General features: G+C 43.0%; 1 pseudogene; it reads left to right on the top strand.

The window, feature by feature from the left end:
* The first annotated feature begins 16,203 nt into the window (after positions 1 to 16,203).
* Positions 16,204 to 20,977, top strand: LOC132414241 (schlafen family member 5-like; annotated as a pseudogene).
* Positions 20,978 to 20,993: the final 16 nt, after the last annotated feature.

Genomic DNA, 20,993 nt, shown 5'->3' with positions numbered 1-20,993 from the left:
TTTCCCCCAGCTCACCGTGCAAGCTCTCCTCCTGCAGCCCGGGGTTCTCGCTCCGTGAATGCGGTGAGGAGAAGGAGCTTCCGGGGGGCGGGGGTCAACGTCGAGGTCGGCGTTAACGTGAGGTTGGGGTCGGCGTCCGGGTCGACGTCTGGCTCAAAGTCCGGGTCGACGTCGGGGTCAAAGTCCGCGTCGGCGGGCGGGAGCTGGGGCTGGAGCTGGGGCTGGAGCTGGTGCGGGAGAGGGAGCGGGAACCCCGGGCCCAGCTGCTTGAGCGCTTCCCCCACTGACTTCCAATGTATTTTCTATACCCCTTACTCTCCTCAGGTACTCCAGTTATGTGTGTATAAGGCCACTTGACTTTGTTCTACACCTCACTGATGTTCTGTGCTTAAAATATGTTTTCTGTGCTGTTTCTGTTGCTACGTCTTCAAGTTACTAATGTTTTCTTCTGCATGCATTGTCTAATGTGTCGTTAATCACATTCACTATATTTTTCACCTCAGATAGTTTCATCTTCTAGTCTTTCTCTAGAAGCTTGATTTGGATTCTCTTTTAATATTTTCCGTGTTTCTATTTAACATGTTTAATTTTTCTTCTAGTTTCTTGAACATATGGAATACAGTTAAAACGTATATTTTAATGTTGTAGTCTCTTAATTATATATCTATGTTAATTCTGAGTCAATTTCAAATGGTTGGGCTTCCCTGGTGGCACAGTGGTTAAGAATCCGCCTGCCAATGCAGGGGACACAGGTTCGAGCCCTGGTCTAGGAACATCCCACATGCTGCAGAGCAACTAAGCCTGAGCGCCACAGCTACAGAGCCTGCGCTCTAGAGCCCGCCGGCGAGCCACAGCTACTGAAGCTCTGGCACCTAGAGCCCATGCTCCATAACAAGAGAAGCCACCGCAATGAGAAGCCCGCTGACCACAACGAAGAGTAGCCCCCTGCTCACCGCAACTAGAGAAAGCCTGGGCACAGCAAAGAATACCCAACGCAGCCAAAAATAAATAAATTAATAAATTTTTAAAAGTTATTTAAAAAATTTCAAGTGGTTATTTTCCTCTTAATAGTTGGTATTTTCCAGCTCCTTTGCAGACATGGTAATTAAAATTTTTTTTAACTTTTAATTAAAAAAATTTAAAAATCGTTTTAATTTTTTAAATTAAAAAAATTAAAACTTTTTAATTTTTAAAAATTAAAAAAAATTAATTTATTTATTAAAAACATTTTTTTGGCCATGCACATGCCACATGGCCTGAAGGATCTTAGTTCCCTGACCAGGGATGGAATCCATGCCCCCTGCAGTGGAAGTGTGGAGTCTTAACCACTGGACTGCCAGGGAAGTCCCACATGGTAATTTTTTGTTGGATGCTAGACATTGTGAGTTTTACCACTTTGGGTGCTGAATGTTTTTGTATTCTTATAAGTACTCATGAGCTTTGTTCTGAGACATGGTTAAGTTAATTGGAAATAGTTTGATCCTTTTGGATCTTGTTTTTAAGCTTTGTACACAGGACCAGAGCAGCATTTAGTCTAGGGTTCACTTTTTGCACCTACTGAGGCAAAACTCATCTGAGTACTCTACCTAATGCCCTGTGAATTTTGATGTCTTTCACTCTGGTTGGTAGGAGCAGATACTATTTCTGGCCCTATGTGAGCTCTAAGGCTTGTTCCCTCTAATACTTTGGGGTGAATATTTCTCCATTCTCAAGTGTTTCCTCACAGGCATAAGCTGATAAGTATTCAGCTGAGTACTCAAAAAGAATGCTTTGCAGATTTTAGAATTTTCTGTCTATGAAACTCTGTCCTCTTTGGTATTCTGCCTTACAATCTCTAGTTTTCTTGCCCTCCCTAGGGTCCCAACTCTGTATTCACCTCATGGAGACTGCCAAACTGTATCTGAGTTTTCACTCTCTGAACTATAGCCTAGAAACTTTCTGCAGGCAGTAAGCTGGGGCAGTGACCTCCACCTCATTAGTTTCCCATATCTCAGGGATCACAGTCCTAATTTCCAGTGTCTTGAGACCTGTTGTTTCATATATTTTGTCTGATTTTGCAGTTGTTTCAGAAGGGAGAGTAGAAAGTGGTCACTGTTACTCCATCGTGACCAGAAGCATCTAAGAAGACAATGAAGCAAGAAATTCTTTCTTAGGGAAAGAAATTTTAGCTTAAAAATAATAAACCTAGCCAAAATATTATTCTAGTACAAAGGCAGCTCATGGATTTTTTTGAACATGAAAGAATTCTATAAATACAAGACCCCTGATTCATTCTTGAAGAAAAATTATTCAGCGAGGAAATCCAGCTAAGCAGGCAATATGTGAAAATAAAGGATAATGGTAACTGGACTTTAAATCCATTAACATGTATATAATTAAGATATATAGGAATTATGACTATATAGGAATTATGGAAAAGAATGTTATAAACCTTGACAAAGTAAAAATATTTTTTATATCAGATAGATTTTTTGTTTCAAGCAACAAAAGCAGGCTCTGGATAATTTAAACAAACAACAATAAAAACTTTTACTGGAATCATGAGGGAGGACCACTCACAGAATCAGAAGACATGCTGACTATATAGGCCTTAGAGAAGACAGGTACCTGAGAGGTTCCAAGGATATAGATCACAGGTGTCAATTGGCTCCAATCATTTTCTTTACTTGGTTTATAAAGGTCAAATTATAGTCAGAGACTCGTATTTGTCTAGCTTGGATACCGTACTCAACTCTTAACTAGCATAGGGAAAACATCTTGGTTGAAAATCTCCGAAAGACTTGATGTAAAGTGGTTAGTTTGGTTAGTTCCCCAAAAGAATATCAGTTACTAAAGTAGGGTGGGAGGATGTTTGTTAGATCAAAACAACAGATACCCATTACAGTAATTAACAAAAGTAAGGGGATGGTAGGGGTAGTGAGGAAGTTTGACTGCTAATGTCATTTTTCATGGCAAGAAGTTGCTGGATGCTAATACATATTTCAAAATAACGTTAAAATGATTCCAAACATTTTAAACACTTCTGCAATTTAGTTATTTTAATATTGGATAACTCTTTCAGTAATTAAAAGTTCTTGGGCTAAAAAAAATTATATTCAGTAATTGTGTCTTCAATTTTATTAGTTGCTTTTTCTTCAGTTAAGTTCAAGCTAATTAAATGTAAAAATAATTTCAAAATAGTATGTGTAATATAGTTCCATTTAACATAACTAATTCTGTCTAGCTGTTTTTATACTTTATCAGATGTATTTAAAAAACAGCTCTGTGGAATTTAATATTGAATGTTTTTGGTTGCTTGGATTATGCGTGATTTGTTGCTTCCTTTTATCTTTCAGTATTACTGGAATTAATTCTATTGAGTTTGTACCTTTGTGTAAAGACCTTGAAGGTCACATGTTGGAATCTCTCTCTCAAAAGAAAATTCATAGAAATAGTGAAAAAGATATTTTAAAACATTACTATATACATAGTCACGCTCAAAAACAAGAAAAGCACCTCTTCATGGACCAAAAACTATGAGGCATTTGTACAAGTAGGAAAAAGTGAGGTAAACCATAGTAAAAAACAGAGGCTGCCACCACCTCAGGGCCAGGACAACCACTGTTGCAAAGCCAAGATTGAATCCCCCCCAGCCAGAAACTGTTACCCTGAGGCTGAGGCCAAATCCAATTTTCACCCACTTGGCCAGACCAAGGCCTAGAACTAAAATCCCATACTTCAGGGTTTCTCAGTGATGGCACTATTGGCAGTTTGGGCTGGATAATTCTTTGCTGTGAGGGGCCTTCCTGGGGATCATAAGATGTTTAGCAGCAAATCCTTCCGTCCCCAGTTGTGACAAGTAAAAATATCTCCAAATATTGCTAAATGTCCCCAGGGTGTGTGTGCAAAATCACCACCATCATACCTCCTTAGACTAAAAGAGTTTCCAGAATAGTGGGCAGGATATATAAGTCAAACATGTAACACACTATAGTAAAGATTCAGAACAGTAAAGATTTTTTTTAATCCTAAAGAGAAAAAAGTTTAGATAGTCTACAAAAAGAAGAATAAATTTGACAATAACTATTTCATGAGCAAGATTAGATGCAAAAAGAATATGGGCTGTATGATCAAAGTACTGTGGAAAAACAACTTTGAACTTAGACTTCTCTCCCTGATCAAACTATCATTAAGGTTGAGGGCAAAATAAATAAATTTTCAGACTTGCAACGACTAGGGATTAAAAAAAAATCAATCATAGCCCATCCCCTAAAGAATCACTGAATAATGTCCTTCTATGAGAGAAAAATGACCCAAGAAGAAAGCAGCTGTTTCAAGAATTCCACCATTTTGTCTTCCAGGTCACTTATCCGTTCTTCTGCCTCAGTTATTCTGCTATTGATTCCTTCTAGTGTAGTTTTCATTTCGGTTATTGTATTGTTCATCTCTGCTTGTTTGTTCTTTAATTCTTCTAGGTCTTTGTTAAACATTTCTTGCATCTTCTCGACCTTTGCCTCCATTCTTTTTCTGAGGTCCTAGATCATCTTCACTATCATTATTCTGAATTCTTTTTCTGGAAGGTTGCCTATATCCACTTCATTTAGTTGTTTTTCTGGGGTTTTATCTTGTTTCTTCATCTGGAACATAGCCCTCTGCCTTTTCATCTTGTCTTTCTGTGAATGTGGATTTTGTTCCACGGGCTGCAGGACTGTAGTTCTTCTTGCTTCTGCTGTCTGCCTTCTGGTGGATAAGGCTATCTAAGAGGCTTGTGCAAGTTTCCTGATGGGTGGGACTGATGGTGGGTAGAGCTGGCTGTTGCTCTCGAGGTTGCCTTCTAATGGATAAGAATAGCTAACATTTATGAAGCACTTCCTATGTTCTGAGCTCTTCACTTCCTGAACTCACTGAATTCTCACCACAACCCAATAAGGTATGTTTGTATGGTATTATCTCCATTCTTGCTAAAATGCAGTTTCATTCTTCAGAGATATAAATGGAGATCACCTTCAAAAACTCTTACCCTGAAGAGATGGGACACTTGAGACCGATGGATAGTTGTATCTGTGATAGAGCCAAGATGGATGAGAGGGTCAAGGTTATGCCTATCAAATGTTTACTGGACTTTTGCTTTCAAATGGGATGTGAACGCTCCCGTCACAACTTGGGTAGGTCACTTAAGCTCACTGTGACTCACTTTCCTCATCTCACTTTTCCTGTAGTTTCAGGCTGCCCTCTGAATCATAAAAAGGAAATAGACATGACCCCACTGTATCCTCACTGAGACAGGAAATAGACTACCTCCCTTTGGTTTCTAAAGCTCCACTTAAAATATGCCCTTGAGGCATCCTACCATTTGCAACAACAAGGATGAAACTTCAGGGCATTATGCTAATGAAGTAACTCAGGCAGAGGAAGACAAATACTTCAAGGTATCACTTAAATATGGAATCTAAAAGGCTAAACTCATAAAACAAGAGAGTAGAACAGTGGTTACCAGGGACTGGGAGGTGGGGGAAATGACAGCATCTTATTAAGATACTATCAAAAATGACATTAATGCCATGCTTTAATGAAAAGTTATGATATTTTGCAAACAAAAATCATAGTGAGAACAGAGACATTCTTTCATAATTCTGAAAAGCTCTGATATCTGGCTTAAGAGAAGACAGCTAGATCTCATATCTGCTTCTGCATTCAGTCTGTTGCAATATCACATATCATAAAGCCTCTGGAAAACTCCATTGTACATTTGTGAAAAAATGAGACTGAAGAGGTAAATAATGTCTTGGTATTACAATGAAATTAGTTTTGACCTAGTGGCCCCTCAGAAAGGGTCTTGGTTCCTGAGACTACATCATGAGAACTGTTCTTAAATGTCCTATTTCTCTCAAGTTATTGTGGAATCTTCATGATTCTTTGCTGAATGGGGGAACATGTGAGTTAATGACTATTGTACTGTAATCTAATCACAGTTTTAGTTTCCTATGGCTGCTGTATCAAATTATCACAAATTTTGTGGCTTAAAGCAATGCAACTTTATTACCATACAGTTCCGGGGATCAGAGTCCAAAATGGGTCTCACTGCGCTACAATCAAGATGTCAGCAGGGGCTTCCCTGGTGGCGCAGTAGTTAAGAATCTGCCTGCCAATGCAGGGGACACGGGTTTGATCACTAGTCTGGCAAGATCCCACATGCTGCAGAGCAACTAGGCACATGCACCACAACTGCTGAAGCCCGCGCGCCTAGAGCCCGTGCTCCGAAATGAGAAGCCACCTCAACGAGAAGCCCATGCACCACAACGAAGAGTAGCCCCCACTCACCACAACTAGAGAAAGACTGCACGCAACAACGAAGACCCAACACAGCCAAAAATAAATTTATGTTTTAAAAATGTTAGCAGGACCGCATTCCTTTCTGGAGGCTTTAGGGGAGATTTTGTTTCTGGCTCTTCCAGACTCTAGGCTGCCAGCATTCCCTGGCTCATGACCCTTTCCGTCTTCAAAGCTAGCAATGGCTGGTCAAGTCTTCCTCAGGGTGCATCACTCTGACACTCACTCTTCTGTCTCCTCCTTCTCTATTTAAAGGACCTTGTGATTACTGTGAGCCCACCTAGATAATTCAGGATAATCTTATCATTTTAAGGTCAAGTAATTAGCAACCTTAATTCCCCCTGTAATCTTAATGCCCTTGCCACATAACATAACCTCTTCACACGTTCTGGGGATTGGGATGTGGACATCTTTAAGGGGCCATTATTGTGCTTATCACACTCATTCTCAATGAGCTAAAGATCTGAGGGAGGGTGTGGTGAGAAAATTCTGAGTCACACTTTCCCTTCCCTACACATGTAAAAGCAAATGGAGCATTGGGCTCATATCAGCTGGGCTCCTTCAGGAAAAGGATAATCACCCACTGGGACAGGAAAAACATCAGGATACTCTTGGATCTCTATGCGGGTGCTGGGAGGGCCAGAAAACCGATATTCCCTCCAACAACCTCTCTGATGTGTGATTTGTATAAACATTTGTAAGGGATGCCTCATCCCTCCTCCAAGTAAATTTTGTTTTGGTGAAGTTTCACCCCACTTTGTAAAATGGCAAATACTGCTCAAAATATTGTAACCATGTGTATAGAAAATTTACTTTTAAAATTTGTTATGGAGAAAAGTAAAAAAAGAAAATTGACAAATATGTCTTTGCCTGAAAAGTGAATGTTATAGACAAGTTGCTTGGATTTGAAAGAAAGACTGTGGAGGCACTGATAGGGCTCTATGCTAACACTTGTGGCTGCAATAACCCTCAGTCCCCTAGTAAGAATTTCAACATAAAAGTCTTACCAGCCACAATGTGACTGAGCATGGGGCCCCAGCATCAATCTCCGTGTGTCTCTCATGGAGAACGCTGAATCGGGTATCTATGAACCAAGACATACACGCCATGGCATGCAGCCTCCAACCATACTGTGACTTCAACCTCCTATGCTGGCAGAGGTCACCGACACGTGGCTGGCCTACGCAGTGATTCTCTTTAATATAGTGATTGTCTTTCTCTGAGAGACTGCCCAAACTAACTTATGAGGTCATATGTCCCTTTAACCCACCTCCCTTCTCATTAGCTTGCTCCTTTCTTAGCTTGTTGAAGGAAAAAAATGTAAATGTTGCATTAACCGCACGCATGCATGCGTGTGTGTGAGTGACCAGTAGTGGCTCTTGGCATTTCCTATTCTTGGCCAGAGCAAACACAAGAGTTTCACTTTTTTTTTTTTTAATTAAGAAAAAATTTAATGAGTGAAAAAAGGGAGGGGGGAGTTGAAAATGTCTTTGTAGTCTAGTGAAGAGTTTCACTTTTAATCTTGAGAAAAATACTAAGAATTAATCATGTTCTGTATTCACTTCCCCCTCATCCCAAACAGACAAACATACAAACAACTGGAAAGGCCAACACTCCCTTTCTCCTGACCCTCCAGAAGCTTGAGACCAGGAGGGGGGCATGGGAGAGAGGGGCTGGAATCAGAAATGAACATGTAGTGGGGAGCAATTATGACCCCAAAGTGGGTGGGAGCTGAGGTCTTTTGTAGGAAAAGTTGAAGAGACCTGGATAATTTGGGGACCAACGGGGATGAAAAGAATAGTAAGCAGGAAGGACCCTGTTCACACAGCAGCTCACGGCATGATCTAGAGACAAAGATAATCTTTAAAACAAAATGTTTTAAAGGAGTTGGAGCAAGTTCTGCAGAATACACACAATTTACATATGATGCTATTTACATATGGTTTAAGTGTATATAAAATGTAAAAAAAGCCATGCATCAATGAGTGACATATATACCTGTAATAAAAGTATAAAGAACTACATGGGATACTAACTTAAAATTCAGAAAATTATACTGGTTATCAGGTGAGTAGGGGACAGGCTGGATGAGGGAAGGAAACCAGTGCGGGATACACACAGGTTCTGCTAATAATTTGTCATTTAAGCTGGTTAGTGAATACATAGGTGTTGAATGTATTATTATTTTTGTACTTTCATATACCTTAGCTATTTAACAATGCTTTTAAAAATTAAAGAACCATCCCCTAACCCCAGTCCCCAGAGATGACCACAGGTGATGTCCAGACGTTTCCCTCCACTATGATTTTCCAGTAACTGGCCAGCATCCCCGTTGTTCCCCTGGGCGGCCCCAGCTCGGCAGAATCCCTTGCTCAGCGGGGCCTTGTCCGTTCTGGGCAGTGATTTGAATGTGCTTGGGCAGCGAGTTAGACCCACCAGAGACGTTTGTAGTCCTAAGATGACCTTTTTCAAGCCCCTTTCCCATTAGCTAAAAGCTTCGGATACACCCCATCCCCAAAGGGTCTGGTTGGACCTGATCCTTGACCAGGTCTTGAGAAGTAAACTAGTAAAGTGAGAGTCCCCGGGCCAGACTGCAGCGGCTAAATCCCTGTCTGCCCCAGGCTCCATAGGCAGCCTCAGTTTCTTCAGCCCAGTTCACTCAGACCTCGAGTTCTTGGGGAGAAGGTGGGAGAGAGAGTGTTTGCTGGGAAGGCTCCAGTGGTCCATGTGAGCTGGAAGTGATGAGATGGAGAAACATCTATTTAAAAGAATTTTAACTGCTGATTTTGCTTTGTAAATAAATAAAAGACTTTTAAGAGGTCGGAGGAAGACAGGAGGGTGCCTCAGGGAGGGACCCGACAAAATGCTCCAAGGGTCCCCAAGGGTACTTACACCCCCGGGACCATGGCCTCCAATCAGTGCCCAGGCAGCCAGTTCCTCACCTCCTTCGCCACGCTGGGCCGCCCCTCTGGCTCTCCGCAAGGTCACCGCGGAGCAGTGGTGCGCCTCCAGCTCGTCCAAGTCCGGAGAGTCACAGGTGGAGTCTGAGCGAGCGTGGAGCCAGAACCTTTGCGAGCGCCCAGAACACGTTTGGTGATAGGATCAGGCTGGGTGAACTGAAAACTGATGGTTCTGCACAAGACTTGGGTGTGATGAGGTCTGCAGTGGACAGATGAATCAAAAGGACAGTTTCTCTTGTCTTTCACTGAAATTCCATCGTGTGAGCCTGGCGGAGTTCTCCCAAGTGACGACACTCTCGGCCGGTCTCCTTTGGAGTCCTTAGCAACAGTCATCACCCTTTTACAAATTCAAGTACCTTAAAAGAAAAGAGGCAGAATCAACTTTCTCCAGTTATGGGGTGGAGATGGAACGAAGGCAAAAGCTTCATTTACCGCATCGCGCTCAGCACAGCGCAGGGCCCAGGAAGGCAATTCAAGCCGGAGTCTAGGGGCACGGAGGCCTTGCGGGGGAGACAGCTGCAGAGTGCACTGAGCCTGGGTAGTCCCAGGAAGGGCTGGAGTGGGGCCGGGGAGGGCTGGGGGATGTGGGCTTGCATTGGGATCCCCTCTACCCCCGCCCACCTGGGTGGGGTAGAGAACTGCAAATCTCAAAAAAATTAATCAGAAAACACAGAAAAGCAACAAAGAAGCCCCCCCTCCCCAAAACAAAACGTTGCACCCATATACACCAAAGGTAACCAGGGCTGTTGTCCTTGCAGGAGTGGGCTTCCCGGTCCACAGAGGCGATACTGCTGGGCTGTCGCTCTGCCTCCAGTGCGGTCCTCCCTGTCACCTCCACTCCCGTGAGGGGTTACCGAGTGTAACTGATACAAGGCCCTCACCCAGAGGGTTCAAAACCTTTGCTTTGGAATCAGGAGGAGCATGCTGCAGAGGGGACACTTGGCAGGTAATGAGTCCCCCGCACTCCTCTGCGCAGGTCCTGAGAAGCTTGGCTTCTTTCCCTCCCCAGGTCCTCACCTGGTTCCCCGAGCAGGCTGTGGCACTGCCCTGGGAGATCTGGTTTGTTGGTTCTCAGGAGCAACTTCCAACAATAGGCGGACAGTGGAGGATCTGGCAGCTGGGACGCTTGGAACTCCAGGAGAGCCGGGGAGAGGATGAGGATGAGGTGCACAGTATCAGGGCCTAAATCTTACCAAACCATGTCTAGTAAAATTTCCCCATGGTTCAGAAGCACGAAGAACTTTAGAGGAAGCAACTAAACCAGACACCGAGGCTCCTAAAGATGAAGGCAGTGAGATGGTGGGCCTGGGGCAAATAAGTCAGTGTCCAGTTAATTACAAAAGGTTGTGTTCTGCAAACTGCCTGTAAGCCCCTGGCTTGGAATGTCAGTCCTCAAACCGTTAACAGCATGGGGCAGGGTGGGTGGGCTCCCAGGGTAGACCACAAAGCCCTGTATCCCCCATCAAGTGGCTAACTAGAGCTCTGGTGTGCTGTGTCTGCAGAGGCTAGGCTGTGGTGATTCCGTTCCCCTTCTGCACGTGACTGTCATAAGGAAATTCTTAAGGACTAGTGCAGTAGGGAGGGGATGCCTGACAGTGGGACTTCTGCGTTGGCTCCTCCCAGTTCCCAGACCCATGGTGGATCTCCAAAGGGCAGAGCCTCCAGGAGGGGATGGTGGCTGTGGATAACGTTTGCCTGGCCGTCCTCTATTGGAAGGTGGTGAGGCTATGCCTACCTTGATGGGGAAACAGAAACTGATTCCATTTCAGTCTGTCAGGGGTGGGGATGAGTTCTTTTGGCCAGAGAAGGAGGGAAGATAAGCCACTAAGCCTGACAGCTTCCTGTGACAGAAATGTTCATTTAAATGTCACAAGACTCTTCAAGTCTTTTGCTTAAATAAGAAAATGAGCAATCACAAATTTTAGGACCTTCTTGCAAGTGGACAAAGAGTGAAATAAGATGATCCGCTTGTGCCCTGATTATGAAATTTCACAGGTGTTTATGCCTATCAGAAAACAAATCAATTTCAGTATTGTCATGACAACAGAACATTAAGTAAACAATGGTTCATAGTTACAGTATCTTTCATGGCTAACACACAGGTTCACAGGCCAGAGTAACAGTCTCTAAAGAACAGGTGTCTTGGAAGACTCCTTTGCTAGAAAAAAAATCTACAAGGGCAATATTTTTTTTAATGTTTTATTTATTTTATTTATTTTTGGCTGCGTTGGGTCTTTGTTGCTATGCACGGGCTTTCTCTAGTTGCAGCGAGCGGGGGCTACTTTTCGTTGCAATATGTGGGCTTCTCATTGTGGTGTCTTCTCTTGTTGTGGAGCATGGGCTCTAGACACACAGGCTTCGGTAGTTGTGGCTCGCAGGCTCTAGAGCACAGGCTCAGTAGTTGTTGCACACAGGTTAAGTTGCTCCTCAGCATGTGGGATCTTCTCAGACCAGGGCTTGAACCCGCGTCCCCTGCACTGGCAGGCAGATTCTCAACCACTGTGCCACCAGGGAAGCCCCTACAAGGGCAATTTTATGAAATGCAATACTTTCTGTTTTAATGCACCTATAAGGGAGGAGACAGCATTTTCTCTTATTTTGTTGAGGTAATTTTCAGTAGTAGTTAGGAAGGCCTGCTGTTTTCCACACCAAGCACTAGATTTCCACTGAGAAAGGACTTGGCAGGCCTGAGAAGTGTAAATTTACAATATGTAAAACAAAGGACAGGGTGGGGTGGTGATTATTATCAAATGAATATGGCGGCAAAGGTCTCCACCTGGAGTATGTAGAATTTCAGACTCTATACCACTAATCTTATCATAGATTTAGTTTCTATGGAAAAAAACTTAACAATAGCAGGCACTTAAATATCCTACTGATTTTTGAGCTAATTATAGTAAGTCCCCTACATATGAACCTTCAAGTTTTGAACTTTCAAAGATGCGAATGTGCATTCACATGTCCAATCACGTTAGTTCACGTGTCTGTCGTACACTGTCACATGCTGCATCCTCTACAAGTGGTTGTGCTTTTGTGTACTTTACTGTATAGTACTGTATAGAACACAGTAGTATAGTATCTTTATTTCAAGCCCAGGATGTCCGGAAGTAAGTGTAAAAGCAGTGGTGATGTAGCTGGTACTACTGTACTTTTTAAGGTATTATACTGTAAGATTAGAAATGTTTTATTTTTTGTGTTTGTTTTTTATGTATCATTTGTGTGAAAAGTATTTAAATCTATTACAGTACAGTACGATATAGCCAATTGCGTTAGTTGGGTACCTCGGCTAACTTTGTTGGACTTACGAACAAACTGGACTTACGAACGTGCTCTCAGAACGGAACTCGTTCGTGTGTAGGGGACTTACTGTATAATAAAATATTTTTACTTATGTTTTCACATTCACATATGTAGTTTTTAATAGAGTTATTTGGGTATTTTTGACAAATAATAAACTGCACATAAAGTGTACAATTTCATAAATTTTGACATGTGAACATATCACTGCAATCAAGGTAGTGAACATATATACCATTCCCCAAAATGCTTTTTTGCAATCTCTCCCTCCCACTTCTCCATACCCTGCCACCATCCCTAAGAAACAATTGATTGGCTTCCTGTCGCTATAGAATAGTTTGCATTTTCTAGACTTTTATACAAATGGAATCAAATATGCACTCTTTTTTAGTTTGGCTTCTTTCACTCAGAATAATTATTCTGAGGTTTATTTATGTTGTGGGTACCAATAGTTCTTTCATTTTTTATTTCTGTATTGTATTTCATTGTATGGATAACTAAAATTTGTTTCTGTTGATGGGCATTTGGGTTGTTTCCAGTTTATGACTTTTACAAATAAAAGTGTTATGAACATTCATGTACAAGTCTTTGTACGGATATGTTTTCATTTCTCTTGGGTAAATACTTAGGAGTGGAATGACTGGGTCATACAGTAAATGTATAAAAATACCAAACTCTTTCCAAAAATGGTTGTACTTTATGTTCCTACCAGGAGTGTATGAGAGTTCCCTTTCCTCCATATCCTTGCAGACACCTGGTATGGTTAATAATTTTCCCCATTCTAATAGGTGTGTAGTTTTGTTTTGTTTTTAAAGATTTTTTTGATGTGGACCATCTTTTTTAAAGATTTTATTGAATTTGTTACAACATCGTTTCTGCTCTATGTTTTGGTTTGGGGTTTTTTTTGGCCACGAGGCATGAAGGATCTCAGCCACCTGACCAGGGATCGAACCCGCACCGCCCCACACTGGAAGGCAAAGTCCCAACCACTGGACCGCCAGGGAAGTCCCAGGTGTGCAGTTTTAATTGGTGTTTCCCTAATGACTAATGGTGCTATCTTACTGTAGTTTTTTTTTTTTAATGATATTTATTTATTTATTTATTTTTTGGCCACACTGCACAGTTTGTGGGATCTTAGTTCTCCAACCAGGGATTGAACCCATGCCCCCTGCAGTGGAAGCTTGAAGCCCTAACCACTGGGCAGCCAGGGAATTCCCTCTTTTACCCATTTTTAAATTGGGTTGTTTGTTTTCTTATTATTGCCTTTCAAGAGTTCTATATATAATCTAGATACAAGTTCTTAATCATATAATCATCTACAAATAGTTTCTTCTGGTCAAGGGCTCATATTTTCATTCTCTTAAGAGTGTCTTTCACTGTTAAGGAAACGTTCTTAAAGTCCAATATATCAATTTTTTCCTTTTATGTATTGTGCATTTAGTGTCAGCTTTAAGAAATGTTTGCTGAACTCAAGGTAAATATTTTCTCCTATGTTTTCCTCTAGAAGTTCTGAAGTTGAGAGACTGAATATACTAATGGACACTGGCCAGAACATATATAAAAACAGAACTCTGACTCACAACCTTGAGTTGTGACTCACAACTTGACACAACTCTGACTTCCCAACCAGCTTGGGAAGCCTAACCACAACGCCTGCAGCAGCTGGCCAAAAGTGGTCAGGACTTGCTCAACACCTGCTAGCGTCCTTAACTTCTGCCCCCACTCCAACTCAGGACCAACCGAAGAAAGCCAAATAGGGTCTCCAAACCAGTGACATGAGATGCCCCACTTCCAGTAAGCCCGCTTCCAGCTTCCCTAGATCAACAAACTCAGATCAGAGCATCCCTGAGCCTTCTCTCTCTCTTTTCACTATAAAGCTTCCACATTCCTCTGCCTGTGCTTGAGTTTCTGCCATCATAAGTGATGGTGGCCAATTCCCTTGATATAGTGAGCTCTGAGAAAATAGCCTCTGCTTGTTCTCATGTGGGCAGTCTTCATTTATTTCCACATGATTTTCGGTCTTACATTTAGGTCTATGACACATTTTAAGTATATTTTTGTAAGTGGGGTAAATATGAGTTGAGGTTCATTTCTTTTGTATGAAGATATCCAATGGTTCCAGTCCTATTTGCTGGGACAACTGGACTGCATTTAGGAAATGCTGAAACCCACCTCAACCTGACAGCCTGGTTGTTCCAAACAAATAGTCAATAATTTGTAAGTTCCAAACAAATTTATATATATATATATATATATATAAATATATATATAAAAATACATATATATAACGTATACAATAAATTTCTATTACAAAAACATATAATATATTAAAGTATATGATATACATTTTTTTTCCACAAGATGGGAACTGCACGAACCAGAGGAAGCTAAAGAATCTGTTCCATTACAATAAGGATAAATTATCAACGCAATCAGATTTTCTGCTTCCAAAAATTGGGCTATAAAGTAATCTGAGGCCTTCCCTGGTGGCGCGGTGGTTAAGAATCCACCTGCCAATGCAGGGGACACAGGTTCGAGCCCTGGTCCGGGAAGATCCCACATGCCGCGGAGCAACTAAGCCCGTGCACCACAACTACTGAGCCTGCGAGCCACAACAACTGAAGCCTGCGTGCCTACAGCCCGTGCTCTGCAACGAGAAGCCACCACAATAAGAAGCCTGCGCACCACAACAGAGAGTAGCCCCCACTCGCCACAACTAGAGAAAGCCCGTGCACAGCAATGAAGACCCAACAAAGCCAAAAATAAATAAATAAAATAAATAAATTTATTAAAAATAATAATAATCTGAGACTGCCCAGGTCTCAGTGAGAGAGGAAAGACAAAGCACCAAGAAAAACAATACACATCAGCACACCCTAGAGACACTCTGAAAGCTCTTCAATTGCCAAGGAGAACCTGGCAGAAACTGTTACCAAAATCACAGCATAAAAATCACCTCTTGACCGTTTCTCTGGTGGCAGTGGGCTTCCACCACACTTAGCTCCTCAACCTGCCCTGCATACTTAATCCCTGCATGAATCTGGCCTCAAGCTCTGTGGGAATAAATGAAGTGAACAACTTCAGAAGAATGGCCTCAAACTGTCCATTTTCCCACCTTCCCTATCCTTGGCCTATTCTAATGGTGTATCTTCCTGTTTTTTAGAACATTTCAGGGTAAGAACAGGAAAAGTGCTGAGAAGATGAGTCTCAAGATTGATTTGGAGGGACTTCCCTGGTGGTGCAGTGGTTAGGAATCCGCCTGCCGATGCAAGGAACATGGGTTCAAGCCCTGGTCCAGGAAGATCCCACATGACACGGAGCAACTAAGCCCATGTTCCACAACTACTGAGCCTGTGCTGTAGAGCCCGTGAGCCACAACTACTGAGCCCATGCCACAACTACTGAGCCTGCGTTCAAGAGCCCGTGAGCCACAACTACTGAAGACCGCGTGCCTAGAGCCCATGCTCTGCAACAAGAGAAGCCACCTCAATGAGAAGCCCACATACTGCAACAAAGAGTAGCCCCTGCTCGCTGCAACTAGAGAAAGCCTGCACGCAGCAACAAACACTCCATGTGGCCAGAAATAAAAATACATAAATTTATTTTTAAAAAATTGATTTGGAAATGAACTTTGTATGTTTTAAATGCAGGAAAAGTCACCCCTGGGAATGAGCAAAGGAGTGGAATGAACCCTAAACTGCAGAAGAAACAGCATGAAAGCATCGTGCATGCAATATGTGCTCTGCTGAATTCCGGAGGGGGAGTGGTCAAGGCTCCACAAGGCTCTATAGAACAAAGACTATAATTATGATAGTCATGGAGTAGGATTGTATCTGCCTTCAACTTTCAAAGGCTATTTAGATGAGATGCAGCAGGGATATCTCTTTTTGATCTTTGTGAAATCATGGATGCCAAAGGCCTCTGGTATATGATTTGCTTACCTGTGCTCCTCTTTGTGCCACAGACATAGAACATGTACTAATGTCATGAATTCTCAGGAAGCACTGGCATTCCCCAAAGGCAGGATTCAGACTCTTACAAATATTAATGATTCCAATTCATTAAGTCCACAGAAATTTCAGGTTCGTGTACAAAATGAAGGTAACATAAAGGCTTCAGCTTCTGCTTTATTTGATAGCACTCACCACCTTCAGTACCAGGAAAAGTTCAACTTTACTAAGTCCACACGCGTTGAATTTAAGATGTTCTCAACAGAGATGACACAATGCTTTACCCAAGTGTGTTTCTGCATTTGCAAACACTGAGGTAGGGTAAGTATTTTTTGGCCTGCATGATGAGACCCATCAAGTCACTGGATGTGAAAAAGAGAAAACACATCTTGCCACCTTGAGGGCTTCTACTGATCGCTATATTAGGAAGTTACCAGTCCATCATTTCTGTACACAGAGGCGTGAGATAAAATATGCCACAAAATTCGTTGCAGTACACAAGCAGGGGGCCCTCCATGGATATGTCTGTGCAGTCAGCATGGAACGATTCTGCTGTGCAGTGTTTGCCAAAGTGCATAATTCCTGGTGGGTGAAGGACAATCGTGTGAGAGAGCTGGCCACAAGGAATGGGAATAGAATCATCAATGATTTTAATGTTTGCTGAGATGGGAGGAGGTGAGGAAGGAGGAAAGGGAGATATTATTTTAGAATCTGGGAAAAGAGAGGTACCCTCAGAGTTGCAGATGCCTGACATTAATTCCTATAGATACAGTTGGTGGGTCATTGCCCCTCTTTCCCTCTGCCCATCTTGAATATCCTGCATTCAACAAATAGATGCTCTGGCCTAGTAGACCCACTAGAGGTTGGTGCAGAAGGCTGTTTGACCTAGCAATTTCTGTTTCCACATCCTTTCTTGTGTTCATATTCAAGTCTCTTCTTTCCCTTTCTAATTATGAACTCACATTTACTTATACAGGAAATTCCTTTTTCACATGTACCTATGTGTCTTCTTTAATTTACTGTCACTTTTCCTTGCCTCTGCATTCTTGTAATGGTTCCCTCATCAAATATTCTCCCTTTCTCATAGCCTCACTTCCATTTTTGAACAAAAACACAATCAAACCTCTCTTCTCTCACTTTTCCTTTCAAAAGCCCACATGTGATGCTAACCATGACTGATAGGCTGAAGAGTAGTGTTGGTGATATGCATGCACCTTGGAAAAGGAAAGCCTGAGATAATATCAGACAAAAGAAAATCAATCGTAACTTCAAGAAGAGTCCAGAAAAACAAAGTCCCTTTCAGGATCTTCTCAGAAATCTATATTCATTGACCTTCACATCTTCTAGTCATATTTTTTTTAAAAATATAAGCACTATATATATAGTGCTTATACTTATAATATATATATACATATCCATATATATATATTTAGAGATATGCTCAGGAGTGCTCATAGACTCACTATCTGCAATGGCCCCAAACAGGAAAACAACCAAATTATTTATTGACACAACAATGGATAAATGTATTATAGTATATTTGCATAATGGAGTATTATTCAGCAGTGAAAACGAAACAGGGATAGAGTAGGATAATTAAATAGTTTAGAAATCCCACCAGAGGATTAAAGACAAAGAGGGAATTTTAAGGGAGTTTGGGAGACTGCTGTAAGCTAATGAGCACTCAAGAAAAGAATCCAGTAACTTAGCAACAATCTACACTACCTTGAAGGAAGACCAGGTGCATCCAAGCACCAGGCACACTCAAGCTACAAGTTCTTACAGTTAAAACACAAGACAATAGACATGGGGTTTGAATCTTGTTACATGAAGTCACGGAGTTAATGATCCTTGACGAGTAGCATTTCTGCATGTAGCCAAGAGAGGAATAGGTGAAAGGAGAAAGAAAGTAGGTGAAGGGGGACATTATACTGAAACCTGAATGAATTACCACATTTTAGTATATGTTACCACACTTTTGCTAATATACATACGATTTGAATAGCGCCATGACAGTCCCGGTTAGATCATATAGGGTTCAAGGAGGATCTAATGATGTAAGCCTGTAACAGGGGCGGGGCAGGCATGAAGTTGCTAGTGTGTGACCCTTAGCATGGTGGTTAGAGGTCCCACACATGTAACAGTCAGTCACACAGGTCCTGGAGGCAGAGTATGGTAAGAGGCAGATCGTGGCCTTCTCCCCAGGGCCCTCCAGGCCCTCCAGCCTCAGGACTGGCAGGTGAGCTGGGGGTCCTGGGGACAGGCTGAGGGCTGTGTCCTGCAGAGCTCCAGAGCCCTCTCCATGGCCACCCACTGGTCGAGCCTGGGCACTGGTGGAAAGACCCAGACCAAGTGCTGGACGAACGTTCCCATGCAGGGTAACTGGCCCGCCCAGGGACTCCCTCTTAGCCAGGGCCTGGGCCTCAGAGGGTGAAAGCTGAGCCTTAGGACCTTGCCCTTTCTTGTCAGAACAGAGAATAACATTTGTTTTGGTGGAGGTTTACAGGAACATTGTGACCTGCCCGTGACCTGACCTCAAGAACAAGGGATCTGGTGCTTCCCTGGTGGCGCAGTGGTTAAGAATCCACCTGCCAATGCAGGGGACACGGGGTTCGAGCCCTGGTCTGGGAAGATCCCACATGCTGTGGAACAACTAAGCCTGTGCGCCACAACTACTGAGCCTGTGCTCTAGAGCCCACGTGCCACAACTACTGAAGCCCATGCACCTAGAGCCCGTGCTCCGCAATGAGAAGCCACCGCGATGAGAAGCCCGTGCAACAAAACGATGAGTAGGCTCCCCTCGCCACAACTAGAGAAAGTCCGCGTGCAGCAACGAAGACCCAACACAGCCAAAAATAACATAAATAAAAACAAATTTTAAAAGAACAAAGGATCTGACACCAAGAAGTTTGCAACAACTAACCACACCCCTGTAGCTATAGGGTCGGCTTTCCTATAAAAGGGCTTTGCTGAAAGTTTTCGGGGAGTTCAGGGTTTTAAAGGCATGAGCCACCAGTCTCCTTGCATGGCCCTGCAATAAAACTTTCTCTGCTCCAAACTCCTACATTTTGGGATTGTTTGGCCTCACTGTGCGTCGGGCACATATGAAGAAGGTGGTCTTCTCCCCTCCCCACTCTTTCTTTGATTACAAAAATGCAGCCCCTTTTGTTCTCAGGGTTGCGCTCCCTTGCCTGCCCGCTTGTATCTCCCACAAGTGTCCTATGCTAATAAACTCAGCTTACCACTCTGCCTCATGCTGAATTCTTTCTGCAAGGAGAAAAAAGAACCTGAGCTTCAGTTTAAGTCCTGACACCAAGTGAGCGGTTTTAATTAAAAGACAGTGGGTCTGAATCCCCTCCTAAAACAGGGATCCTGGGTTCAAGTTCCAGTCCCATCCGAGAAGGACTGTGGCTTCAGACAGAGCCTGCTCAGGGCACTCATAACTCTGACAAAAACTCTAACAAATCTGAACCAGTAAATAAAATATACAATGTTAGAAACTAAATGATTTGATAATAGGAGTGATTTTAAGGCAGTTTATAATACACTCCTTGGGTCTTTTGTGAGAAAAAACCGAGAAGATTCTTAATTTATTTGAAAGAAAATAGTCAATGTCGAAATTTAAGGGGAGATTACAGGATTTTTAAACTGTGGTTGTGGCTTTAAATACATATTATACAATGTATTTGACTAAGTCTTGTCTCGTAAAAATCTTGTTTTAAAGAATAAATTAGCAGCTCCCCAAATTCAGATAATATAAAGATTTTAAAAATCTTAATTAAACTTAAAAATTCACTCTCAGAGTTTTCAACGATCCTCTCCAAAACGTGCTCCTGCTGCCTACTGAACTTTTGTTTCAGGGAATACCAAGGCAGACCACCACGGGACCCTCCTCCAACTCGTGGGCCCTCGAGCTCCTCAACGGGGCAGAAGGAGCAAGGCCCAGGTGGCGGCCCCACGGAGGCCAGATCCAGGGGTGGGTCTCAAGGTTGCCACCCAAGCCCGGCTTTCTGAAAGGGGACAAGGGTCTGGACACTGACGACCAGCTGGCGCAGGGGTCCCACAAGTGTCTGCTCGACAGCGCTGCACAGCGGTCACGGGGTCCTGGTATTTCAACCCGCAAGTCGACTTCGAGCTTTGCTTTGGAACGACCCTCCAGGACAAATGAACATGAACTTAAAGGAAAAGCTGGCCGCACCCCCATGCCGCGTTTTTAAAGCTGTTCATCTTGCGCTGACTTGAGCCCGTAATCCCTGGGAGGTCCCGTCCTTCCAACAGTCACTCGGGGCGGTGCCGCAAGCGGTTTACAACCCAAGTCCACAAATTCAATCCGCAAGTCTAGGCGTTTGCTCAGCGGCACGGGCACCCGCACCAGCACGGGGCTGCACTCGGAAGACGAGACACCGCGCGGGCTCTGAACGCCGTCCGCACCTCGGCCACCCGAAGCCGGAGACCGGGAGTCCCGGCAGAGACCCGA

Source organism: Delphinus delphis, chromosome 19 (assembly GCF_949987515.2).
Source record: "Delphinus delphis chromosome 19, mDelDel1.2, whole genome shotgun sequence".
Taxonomy (NCBI): Eukaryota; Metazoa; Chordata; class Mammalia; order Artiodactyla; family Delphinidae; genus Delphinus; species Delphinus delphis.
Note: the sequence above shows the minus strand (reverse complement) of the source record. Positions and strands in the feature narration are given on the sequence as shown.